Here is a 13,475-nt window from a genome sequence, read left to right as displayed (position 1 = left end):
AGTTTTTTTTTAAATCCCATTTATTGTGAGTTTCTATTCATTTAACTGCAGAAGTATTAAGGTGCTTGACTTTGGGGTGCTGCCCCAAACTTACTGCATATGATACCGTAAGTGCCTGCACTGCCTTTCCAAAATTTCCCATCGAAAAACCCCTAAAATCTTGAATTAGGGATTAGGAATCTGAAGTTTGAAAGAGACCACATCATATTGAATAGACACTATTAAAAGTATGTTCATGAATGGTAAGAAGCAATGGTGTGGGTGTTCGTTTGTCCTAGTTTGCAGGAGCTGATTGTTAAAATTTCAGGAATTTTGTGAGCCAGTTCATGTCAACTTGGTAGTTTGAAATCAGCCGTGGTGGGAATATTTACACCCCAGCAATCGGCCAATCCTACAAATCAGGGCTCCCCCCACCCCATGGCTGGTTGTTAACCACTTACCGGCACTCCACTGGAACAGGGACGAGATTATAAAGGGGGAAATGTCACACTGAGAGTGCTTCCTAGCCTACCCTTTCCTGCAGTTTGGAAAGGCATTAAGGGAGAAAGAGAAAACGCTAGTTTGGTTTTGCTGACGAGCAAACCACTTTTCACGGGAAGAGGAGCTGTGCATTTGAAGCCATGCACTTCACTGATGCTTGAACAAAGGTAGATCCTGTGGAATGGCCTTAGAATGCCCACCCATGCTCTCTTGAAAATTCCGTATTGAGAAAAATTGCTGCGGCCACGATGGGGCAACCTCAGCTTCCCAAGTGTGATGAAGACCAAGGTGTGAATTTCCTCCTTCCTTCCTTCCTTCCTTCCTTTTTCTCTTTCTTTCTTTCTTTCTTTCTTGATTTCTTTCATCATCCATCTATCTATCTATCTATCTATCTATCTATCTAATTTTTTAAAGGAAAACACAAAAAAGAGTAAGGATGAGAAGGTTCAGTAGAGGACACCAGAAACGCAGCCCCTGGAATATTGGGCAGAGGCAGAGCTGAGGGCCAGTGAGTGGCGCCACCTGGGGTGTTCCTGGTCACAAAGGTTCCCCAGGCCGTCCCTTCCCACACTCAGCCCGGTAAGGTATTTGGGCCTTATTTGCCATGGGGAGCGTATGGGTTGAAGGAAGAGCACATGGGGGGCTCGGTTAGTCCCTGAACCAACACACAGTTGGAGGGAAAAGATGTTTAGCCACAGAAGCCCTTGTATGTTGCTAACTTCCAATGGAGTTCATTCATTCTTGTTCCTCCTTCTTCTATGCTTCTTAAGACTTAACCCTACTACCTGCAAGGAAAGGAATTTTGCATTCAAGATCTGAACGCAGGTGCTATCGAAAGGGATAAAAAGGGAACTGCGTAATTACAGAGAACAAACTGATCATCAGAAGACGGAAAAGCCCCATCATTATCCCCATTCATTAACGCCCAAGCACGGTCTCTGAGACTGTAAATTGGCAGTGCTCTCTCAGACACAACGTCATCTCAGCAATGATTACCTAAGGGCCACACCGAGGCCTCTGCAACACCCCTGCAGGAGCTGCTGGCAAATCTGGAGACTTGAGACATTCAACAGAGTGCTGTTCTTTTTTCATTTGTAACTTTCATTTTAAAGGGTGGCAGGCTCTGTTTCCTGAGGCATGAAAAAAACACCTTATTCCAGGCAAAAATTCTAGGGGAAAAACTTCCAACGAAACTAGGATTTTAAAGTTGTCCTTGCATCAACTGCAAAACGTTGTTTAAAATGTTTGGTGATAGAAATAAAATGACCTAGATCTGAATTTTCATATTACATATGTAATAAGTTAAAACACAAACTTTTAAATATAGCTCAACGTGGCACAATTGTGGAAGACAAATGCAAACTTTAAAAATGTAAATCCTGTGAGCCCTGCCCCATGTGGCTCAGTGGGTTCTGCGTTAGCTAGCAAAGCAAAAGGTCTCTGGTTGGATTCCAGGTCAGGGCACGTGCCAGGGCTGTAGGTTCAGTCCCCGTCTGGGTGCATGCAAGAGGCAACTGACAGGTGTTTCTCACAGTGATGTTTCTCTCCCTCTCTTCCTCCCTCTCTTCCCTGCTCTTTCTAAAAAATACAAACTAAAATTAAAATAAAAGGCCATGAAATTCTCTAAAAAAGAAAAAGAAAAATCCATTTTGAATGGGGAACATTGGTATTTGAAACTGTGAAAACCTCACATTTAATCATTTAATACGAGTTTGATAATGAAGGAAGCAGCCATCTGTAGGTTTATGACGCTCAGTCTCAGAAGAAGAGTGCAAGACTGCGGGGGGCAGGAGGGAGTTACATAGACAATGAAGAAAGATTTAGCCCTGGCTGGCATAGCTCAGTGGATTGAGCACGGGCTGCAAACCAAAGTGTCGTAGGTTTGATTCCCAGTCAGGGTACATGCCTGGGTTGCAGGCCATGGCCCCCAGCAACCACACATTGATGTTTCTCTCTCTCTCTATCTCCCTCCCTTCCCTTTCTAAAAATAAATAAATCTTTTTTTAAAAAGAAAGATTTTACTCCTTTCTCGTCTCTGGGAGCATTTTGGAGAGTGAGAACTGAAGGTGACATCATTCTAGCCCCAAGATACTTTTCTCAAGTTAGCATGATCAAACCTTCTGGTTTGCTAAAATATTATGGTGAACTTATGCACAATTTATAATAAAATAACCCAAGCTCATTTTCCCCCTCCAAATTCCTTTGTTACTTATCTTACGAACAATTTTATTCATCACCTCCAGCAATCAGACTCTACTAATATAGAGTGTCCTGGATAAACTTGGGAATTATTAAGAATAAATGAAATACTTTTAATATATATTAGTTCCTGTGATATACCCTAAACATAGAACCAGGTGTTGCATCAGGAACAGATGGGTGAGATCTGTTTCACTGTGTGTCTCCCTCCCTCCCTTCAGAGTGAAGACAAACTAAACCACACTTCCTAGTGCAGTCACATTTGCATATGCATTGCCGCCTCTTTGCACAGGTTCATTCTTCCAGACTTCTCTCTTTCTTTCTTTTTTTTCAATTCCTGAGCCTTCATTCCCCTAAAAATGTCAACCTGATTCACATGACCAAATCCGTATTTCCACTTGCATTTTCCTTCTGGCTTAATCAGGAAAACCTAATCACATAATATGAACGTATTGTGTATACATTCTGACACATTCCATTTTTCTTTAGCCTTTTGTGATAGAACAAAGTGAAACAAGAAACAACATACTTTTTCTGAATTCGCTATCCTAAAAATCATTCTTTTAAAAAATGGTTTCTTCATGTTTATAATTTCCCTTGACTTTTTCACTGTAGTTGGACAATTGACTTAGGTACAGTAACACCTACTCAATATCTGCACAGAAACATGATAGATGATGAAACGCACACATCACAGGAACTGCACGGCCTGTGTGGACTGGGGTCCTTTGTACCGTGATTCCCTTCAGGCACACTCAGTACGCCAGTTCCCAAGTACCTTTTTCTGTAATTACAGAAGGACTCCGTCTATGAAGAACCCAATTTCGTGATCGCTTTCCAGCAACCCAACACTTTCCTGAGAGTTGACGCCCCCGTTCCTAGCAAGAGGCTTTGAGCTCCTGTGTCTTTCAGGGAATGTATCCTTTCACCTTTCAAAGACAGAAGGTCTTTTAAAACTATTCAGCAAGTAAAAAGAAAAAAAAAGGAGACAACCTGGATGTGAGCTAAGGAAATTAATGAAAGCCTCCTATAATCTTGCGATTAAAAACACGGTACCTCAAGATGAAGCACGACCATCTGTTTCTTCTTGCCAGTCCTTCCAGTCTGCCTTTAATTCAGGTTCTCATCTGGCAATTCCTGGACTGGGACATGTCCACTTGCAGGCTCCCGCCCACTGTACGTAGTAACGTTGCTGCCTGCCGGCCTGATCTCCCTGGGATACTGTTTGCATAGCTAACAACACAGAAAGGCCCTCACACGGTTAAAAGGGAAACCCAGGGGTGGGACAGGAAGGCCTCTGAGAGTGTGGTCCCGAGAGTCAGCACAGCCTTCTGCGTGGTGGGGAGACTCGCCCAGGGGCCTGCATCCTGTGCATTCCGTCTCCACCTGAACCCCTGGTCACTGCTCTTTCCAAACCATGAAGGGTATCACCTCCTCGCCTCCCACGCCCCCACTTGCCTTGTCCCTTTGCTCTGGTCCTGTCCAGCAAGCAAGCTATTTCCTGGGGCCTTCTCTCCGAGCTGGATCTCACATGGGAGGAGAACACGCCTAATTAAATGTCAGCATCGTCCAGACTTGCACGGGGGTTAAATGGAAAAAATGTAGCTGGAGTTTAGGGTTAGAGTTGAGGATGTCTCTCTACTGACACATGTAAATTGCAAGCTTGATAGGGAATTGATCTCTGAATCATATTCTGTTTTGTCTCTGATGCAAAATACTAATCAGCGCATTGTTAACCATCGTGGACTGTGGGCCAGGCAGGGCCCTGTGAGGCTCGTCAGATTATCCTAAGTCAGGAGGATGAAGGAAGAGGGTGACAGGCCTGGGACAAAGATGTGTCCCTTAAGAGAAGGGGATGGATGTGAGTCCTCCTATCAGTGAGTCTAATTTGTTGCACAAATTGCTTGGTAAGAAAGGCCCGAACACTTCTTACTGGGATGTCTGCATACTACTTGCGGTTTATTGGTTACATATTTATTTACATTCATTGCTTTAAACACTGTATGTGGGTCACTCTGTAGTGTGGACATGTGAATTTCCAAGTAATTTCTTGTCCGATGACTTCACACTATTCTGGGTCTCAGGACTGTGAAAGCAAGATGCTTGAACCAGGGGACCCCACTCTCCATTCAATATGAGTGCACAGACAAGGTAAGGAGCACCTGCCCTCGCAGGGGAGAGGCTGGCTGTACCTCCCTGAAATGCACACCAGCCACCCCTTGAACAGACTTCCACGGCTCCTTAGTTTAGAATCAAGTTCAAATATCTTAGCCTGACACTCAAGGCCTATTAGTCTAGTACCTGTTGGACTACCTTGCCTATTATTATTTCACTCAGACTTTCCAATTAACCAAATCTACTGATACGTTGTATTCCCATATCGTATGTGAATTTTTGTGTTTGGGGCAGGAGCGTGCTTGCTTTCATGTGATCTTTAAGGAGATGTGCCCTTCCTCCAAGGAGAACTTCTCGTTGCATGTCCTCTATAAGGTTTTCCTAAGCACCCATGTGTAAGTGCCTCACTCAGAATGCCTAAAACTTGTTGCCTGTATCGTCTTCCCCCCAGACCGCAGCCAGGACCAAAATGCTTTTCTGGGCGTGCACTCACTGTGCGATTCCTGGCCGTGGTAGAGTACGACAGGTGAGACTGGTGTTCATAATGGTCAGGCTGGCACACACTTGGCATTTTTGCTTTAAAAAAAGCCGGCAAATAAAACTGATATAATCAAAGTATTTTTTTTTTGGCTACTATTGTTACTGCTTGGCTTGCCTCGGCCTTTTTAAAAACCAACTTTACTTTTCAGTTATAGTTTACGTTCGACTAGCTGGTTGGCAGAAACATGGAAAATTAGTAAGGTTATACTGAAAGAAAAGGAACTTTCGGCGTGTTACTCGTGCCCCGGCCCACAGAGTGGGGTAGTCAGCGTTGTGCTAACTTTCTGGAACTTCATCCTGTTCAGCTTCTGTCAGTGAGGGGGATGATGCTATAAATCTATGGCGGCTACACGTGACGTGCAAAACCGGTGAACCACGGGGTTGACAGAGTGTCTTAGAACCAGCAAGAAACTCAGAGACTGCGAAGTCTCTTTCAAACAATTGCCCTCATAATTCTTGTCAAGAAAATAAAATTAAAGTGTCGATTTATTTGTGGATGACTAATGCGTGCAGCAGTTTTTATCACTGATCTCGGCTGTGAGAGCAGACAGACCCAGTGACAGGGGTGATGATCCGCACAGCCGTGTCCAGCGTGGGCCTGGGCCACAGCACGTGGCTCGTCGGGGCATGGGGGTGGTTGGCGCTCTTTCAGCAGATCGGTGAGCAGAGCTGTAAGTGTGAGGAGGTGAGAAATACCATCCATACCAGCCGTAATAAGGAGGAAGTTCTTGGGCAGTGCAGAGTGCTGTCCAGTCAGGACTGGGAATGGATTTTTTGGAGAAGGGAATGCAACCTTTTCACTGGAAAGGCCCTACCCTCACTTCTGGGGCCTGGTATAGGAATGGGGGAGGTGGAGAGATGTGGTCTCATATTGCCAAAGTGGCCTCCTGGATCACCACTCGCACGGTCAGTCCTCGATGTAATGGCCTGCCTACGTGAAGAGGAGCTACGTTATTTCATTGGTGCCTAAATGCATAGATGCAGTCACTAATTCACCCGGGATTTGCTGAGCCCCGTGATGTGCCAGAAGCATGCTAGGTACAGGTGAGCAAAAGAAATGACGTTCTAGTCCCCATGCAATTGTCACATAATGGGGGCAGGAGGATAGACTTCAATGACTTAATATCCAAATCGGTATAAATTGCCAACTGTGGAAATCAAAGGATATTATGAGGATGTAAACAGAGATAATAACCTACTCTAAAAGTTCAAAGAACTTGTCCCTAAAACTGGCTTTTGGACTGGGACGGGGACAATGAGTAGGAGTTAGCATAGCAAAGGGCAAGGGTGAAGCCGGAGAGCGTTCAGAAGGGACTGAGTCAGAAGGGTGTCGCTTTGGATGGAGGCTGTGGGCGCTCGATCTGAGTGATTGGCTGCAGGAGGCAGAGCAATTGGGGTGGATGGCTGAGGGGGCAGGAATTCCAGGTCAGGGGGCCGTGGAGACTACGGGTTGTGAGGCTAGTAAGTAGGTTTGCAACCTAGGGCATGTCACTCTGTCTGAGTTTCCTTTTCTTAGTCTCTAGCTAAAGATTGCATTTGGAGGAAAGCCAGGATTGGTTCCTGGCTCTCCTACTTACTAATGGGGTGACTACTAAAAAAATTGGTTCACTGTTTGCTCTTCAGCTTTTTCATCCTGAACGTGAGGGTAATCATTCCTGCCCTGTCTGCTTTACAGAGTAGTTGTGAGGGAAAACCGGTTCCTGAACGGGAAAGCACTCTGACAAATTGGGGAGTGTGACATAATGCGGTAAATAACATGATAGGAATGACACTGCGGACACACGGAGTCTCACTGGCGGGAATGTGGGCGTTCCTGAAGACGAAATCACAGGTAGGGCTGGAGACACAGACTCAGGTGAGAGCTAGTTTTTGTGATCTGCCATGGAGATGAGCTAGTTCTTTATTCTGCATCGATCTACTGAGGCTGGTTTGATGATCAGGCTGTAGGTTGTCTTATCCTCTTTGTTGAAGCCACATGGAGCTGAGTTCAAATTTCAGCCCCACCACCTAATTGCTGTATTAGTTTTCTATTTCTGCATAACAGATTTCCACGTAAGTGCATTAAAACAGCACCCATTTATTATCTCACGATTTCCGTAGGTCAGAAATCTGGCCTGGCTTGGCTGGATTCTCTGCTGGGGACCTCACATGCGAGGTGCTGGCAGGATTCAGTTTCTTGTGGGTTGTAGGACTGAGGTCCTGGTTTGCCTGCTGGCTATTAGCTGAGCGTCAGTCTCAGCCCCTAGAAGCCTCTGTCTAGACCTTGCATGTGACCCTGCCATCCTCCATCGTCCAGCCAGCAGTGACAACAGGTTCTTTCATGGTATCAATCTCTCTGACTTCTTTTTCCAATAGCAGGCAGAGAAAGCTCTCTGCTCTTAAGAATTTGTGATTCATCAGGTCCATGGACCATCTCCTTATGTTAAGGTCCACTTAACATAAGGGTAAGCCATAGGGTATAACATCATCATTGAATATGTATAACATCACCATACAAGTGATATCCCATTACATTCACAGGTCTCAGGGAACAGGGCATGGAATCTTAGGAGCCACTTTTAGGATCCCTCCTACCGTAATTTCTCAAGGTGACCCTGATGAGATTGGTACCCAACCTCTACTGGCCTCAGTTTCCTCATCTGTACAATGGAGTGAAATCATACTATGAAGCTTCACTGTGTTGATAAACACATCGACCCAAAACATGGTCCATGTATAACAAACAAGAAAGCTCTTTGCTTGGCATCTCACGTTCAGCTTTTGTACCCTGAGAGCCTGGTCAGCTCCACATGCCAGAGTGTTTCTATTTAAAAAAAAAGAGGGATGGTTTCTTTCCCTTCAAAACTGGGATGTTCTTTCCGAGTTTTATGCTACTGCCTCATACGACCAGGGTTTGATTTTCTTAAGTAGCTAAAAACTGATGCAGGCTGCACACAGGCATAAATTACAAACTTGGACAAGAGAGGAACTTGCCAAAATTCAACCTTGGGGTGTTTATGTCTGATCTTTAAAAAAAAAGAAAAAAGGAACACGTTATGTCTTGGCAATAAAAGTAACTTCTTGGTGGTGGTGGTGGTGGGTAAGAGGAAAACAGGAGTTTATATATAATTACTGGTGTTTAGTTGGTCCTGTACATTTTATGGGTAAATTCCCTCAAAGCCTACTTACTTTTAGGACCAGAGAACCTGGTGAAAGAAAGCATGGTTCTTTAGTTGTGAAGCCATCCTAATTTTGCCCTGTGATGCTTCACGCTGCCCTTCATGCAACAGTCAGTTTTTACAGAGCCCCTGTCTTTATTAACATGAATTTCAGTGAAAGAGCCAACAGCCCCTACATCCATCAACTGGCCGTAAATCTAAGCAGCTGTGTTACGAGTCACTCGGAGGGTGAATGGGCTACTGTGTTTCCCCCGGGGAGACAGAGCCCACCCTCCCTGAAACGGTCAGGCTCCCCTAAGTCAGTAATGTTCAGGTTGGGGGCCGTCAGCACTGCAGCTCTGCACCAGGCTTCAGAGGCAACGTGGTCGGCATAGGAGGATCCGCAGCCTTAGATACCGGTATCAGTTGGAGAACAGTAGCTTCTACTGTGAATTTTGAGTGGCCTTTCAACGGCTTACTGTCCCTCCTTTCTCCAGAAACAGAAAGGAAGGAGTAATTTCTGCATATTAATAGTTGCTTCATTGGAGTACTTTCAGGGTTAATGTAATAACATGAAAAATGTGCTTTGACTGGAGCACATTATCTGGTGATTATGCCGTTTCTGTGCTCTGCTCCAGAGCCTAAGCCACGGATAATGACTAATGACACGGTCTAGGAGGAGGGCAGATAAAAAGAAACATGATGTCGGCTAGTTCAACCGCATGCAGCCGGGAATCTTGCAGTCTACGAATGTTCTTCACTCACTCCGTTCAGTCAAGTCCGCATTAAATAAAACCTTGGGAAATGGGGAATGACAGCTTACAGAGCTTTTGAGTGCCCAGAACTACTCCCTTTCCTTCAGTCTGTCCAGAAAGAATACAGCCATGCACTATGAAAAAATAGAGACATTTATTGAAGAAGATGCAAGACACAAAAAAACACTGTACACAGGAATACAATGCCTTGGTCCCCTTCAAAGTAGGCACCTTGGGACCTCACACAGTTCTCCCAGTTGCTATCAGCTGCCCCGTTGTATTTTCCTGAATCTCATTGACAGTCTGAAATCTCTTCCCTTTCAAAGGTGATTTCAGTTTTGTGAAAAGCCAGAAGTCACAGGGTGTCAAATCTGGGCTACGGGGGGGAGGCTGAGTCACCTGGGTGATCTGATGTCTCACCAAAAAACTCTGCACAAGATGTGATGCATGAGCAGGCATGTTGTGATAAAGCTGCCAATCACCAGTTGCCCATAGCTGTGACCTTCTGAATTATCCCAATAGTTTTTTGCAGAGCAATGTTCAAGCTGAATACAAAATCTGATGCAGATTTGTTGCTCTACTCACTTAGTCATTTTGAATGCAACAGCCACACAGTACACATGCTCACTCAATGGCATCTACTGCCCCCACTGACTAGTACAGCGAAGCTGGCATTGTTCATGCATGTGCCTTCCAGTCCGCTCTCCTTGGCTGCCAGGTTACATCGATGTTGAGCAAACCATTCTTCTTATGTTAATAATGGCTGGACTTTTTCTGGACAAACCTTGTACATTGTGTAGAAAATCATTAGAACCATTGGTGTTTTAAAATATTGTCTTAAAACAATTGGATCATTTCCCACACTGATACAGATCTTGTAGCTCAGGGTTACCTTTCTGAATATTAATTCTTACTGTACAAGGCTGAGGAGGACCACGTGGAGGGTAGATAGAATTGGTGCACAAGCTCCATCACAGAAATCACTTTAAAAATCAGCCTGTGTCTCTGATAGGTTATTTTCTTTTACTTCACTGCTTCCTGCATCAACAGAACACACACAATTAACCAATTTAACCGAGGTCTACTTAGTGTCTGGATGACTGACACAGGCTCTAGCATTTTTTAATAGTTTGCAAAGTGGAAAAAATACATACTATGTACAACAGCATACAGAAAGAACATGGGAGCTGGGAAAGAAAATCTAGTAATGCGACTTTGAGAAATGTCTATGTTGCTAGATACTGCTAAGTGCTTTTCTTATATTATTTCATTAAGTATAACAACCCCATGAAAAAGACGTCACATCATCATCATTGTCATTGTCACCGTTGTTGTCACTTACCTGTTGCTGATAAAGAAATGGAGCACCAGAGAGGCTGGGAACTTTCCCAGGGCCACCCAGCTTGCTAGAAGACCCCGGGGCTTAAATCCAGGCGCAGGTCCATCCGACACTGATGCCGTCATGCCAGCGCTGCGTGCACTCTGCAATCGTATATAACATAGTAATGGCTCGTCCTAGCCTCCTGGTCTAAGGGGCTTTACAGTCAGGCTGAACTGACTGGAAGGCCTCTTCTTCGGGAGAGGAAACCGCACCAGATGGCCGGGTGACATTAAACTGAGACTCTGGTTGCATTTGGTTGAGACCCAGCTCCTGATTGGCTATGGCCGATGTCTAGGGAGGTAAGTGGAGATGCCACAATTCTTGTCACCACTGGTAGCCACTCGGGGTGAACTGCTAGGAACAGGGTGCTCATGCTTCCCTCAGCCAGGCCTGAGGCGGGGTCGGGGGGAGGCTGGGGTGGGTGGCAAGCGTGGAGCCCTGCCCAGGAAGGAGCAGTGGAATTCCGCAGACTCCCAGGATGAGGATGGTCCCCCGAGACACTGAGACACTGCCCCTCCTGGCCCTTCTGAGAACGACAGACAGGATTCACGCAGTGCTCTTCCACGGATGCTTCTTCAGATGCCGCGCCAGAGGTGCCCACTGGCTGTGCTTGTCACTCTCAGGAGTGACAAAGGGAACACGGAGCCCGTCCCCTTCAGTCATCAGGCTCACACACCCCTGAAGATAACTATTTTAATACAAATCCCAAACACGTTAATGGAGCTTTAGAAATCGAAGTTACCGTTGAGTGTCGTTGGTATTTGTAATTTGCAAGGCTGGCGTAATGGGAAGTTATTTCAGAAGAGCGCAATGCTCTCCCTTTTAAAAAGTATCTTCCTGAAGCTGCCATATCAGATTGGACCCCAGAGTCCAGAATCTTCAGTGCTGCCTCACCACTCACCCCCATGCAAGAGAGCAGCTCTAGGGGGCAAAGGACTGTGGGACATCCAAAGCCGATGCTGCCTTTGGTGGACCATTGGGCTCATGTCATCGGGGGTGGTCACGTACTTGTGAGGAACCATGGTTGGTCCCAAGCACAGATGCAGTCTTCACTGAACAGGAAAGGCCATGGGGGAGACTGAGAATTATAAAGTCACTTCAGAAATAGAATCTTTGAAAGTTGGAATCTGATCAAATCATTTTCTCTTCATATTGCAAATCTCAGCCTCTAAGACCTCCAGATTTCATGGAAACCCTTTAAAAAAAGATTGGCAGAAGAGAACCATCAGGCACCAGTCCTGTCGATATCTCAGAGCTAAGGTGATGGCCGTGTGGTGGCCTCCTGACGGGCTGGTCTGAAAAACCGCCTGAAACCCATTATAGGATTTTATTATCTTCATAAAACCTGACCCCACTGCAGTGTGTCATTTGCCTTTGCAATGAGAGCAGGAGAAATCTGTGTAATCTTTGACAATAACCAACATGGATGACGTAGAAATGGGAAAAAAAAGACATTTTCGGGGGGGGATGACGTGCCCTCACTTTGCCCTCTAATGAAACGATCGTGGGTGAAATTAGCTGGGTCGCTTTCAGGAGGTAAAATCAGAATCAGTAGTTAGTGCATCTGGGGTGAGAGTTGATCCTTGGTGACAGGTGACATGAAAATGCACTCTAACTCTCTAAGTTTTAGGCTGTGGGAGTTAACCCTTCTAATAATTACAGGGAGTGCAAAGGAACTTAAAAATGCTCAGAAGATACCCTCATCATCCAAGTGAAGAAATGTTCTCTATTGTTCACTTTGTGAGTGAGTCACCTAGACATCTCCAGTCTACGAGTTATCGAACCAGCGGCTTATTGTTGTCAATGGAGAGCCTCTATCTGCAAGGCCTTTGAACCCTGCATCTCTTGGTGTGAGACGAGAATTTTGAGTTAAAAGGCGGTGGGAGAACTTGCCCGGTATCACTATCAAATTCGAGATCTGAGCCAGGCATGGGGAGGAACTCCCTCACCCGTGGGCAGAGACACGTGTCCCTTATGGACACGGTGGACACGGGCGTCGGAGCCCCCAGCGGCTCCTGCCCCTCCAGCGGGTGGTGCTGGAGGGCTCCCCGCCTCTGCAGGAGCAGAACGGGTGCCAGCCCTGTCCCTCCACAGGCTTCTCCCTTTGTTTGTACCTGTCAGGGGGGCTAACAATTGTGTGGGATCGGCGGGGGTCTGGCAGAGATTTCCAGAAGGGCAGAAGAAATCCAAGGAGGAAAATACAGGGTCTGCTTTGTCCTCCCACGTCTTCCAGGCCACGGCGGGGAAGTGCAAGGTTAGGTGGGCAAACGCATTTCCTTACAGAATATGGGAAGCTTCCTAGTTCCCCTGCAGCGCGCACTCAGGTTTTGTTCCTTTTCCACCTTTCAGCTTTTTGAAAACTAATGTCAAAACCATGGAACCAAGGCACTTAGGCGTGTGAGCACAAAACACAAAGATAAATTGAGAAGTTCTGGAAACATATAGAACAGAAGGGCAATAATAGCTAACTCAGGGGATGGGTGGAGGCTGGAGGCTGGAGCAGGAGCTGGTCGAAGTGGGCTTCAGCCTTATTTGTAACATTTGTAATGTTTTACATGGAGAATATTTTTTTTTTTATTTATTGGTCTTATTCCTAGAAACCTCTGGAGGGTTGCCAGTTAGCCTTAGACTTCAGCCTTCCCCACTTAGGGGTCCCATGGAATCATTCAAGTTTGGGGAGTTGAGTACATGGTTTTTGACCAAAGGATGTTGTTATTCTTATTAACAAAAGAAAGCAGCCTGTTGGAGTGCGAAGGAATGAGAATTCTTGCATCCTCCATTCGGTCTTCCCAGGAACAGATAACAATCGCCCTCTTCCTCCTCTAGGAGAAGGCTGTCCCAAAGCCTGGTTCCTGGTTCTCAGTGGAA

This window comes from Phyllostomus hastatus, unplaced genomic scaffold (genome assembly GCF_019186645.2).
Source record: "Phyllostomus hastatus isolate PE091 unplaced genomic scaffold, TTU_PhHast_1.1 phas_contig_40, whole genome shotgun sequence".
Lineage (NCBI taxonomy): Eukaryota > Metazoa > Chordata > Mammalia > Chiroptera > Phyllostomidae > Phyllostomus > Phyllostomus hastatus.
Note: the sequence above shows the minus strand (reverse complement) of the source record.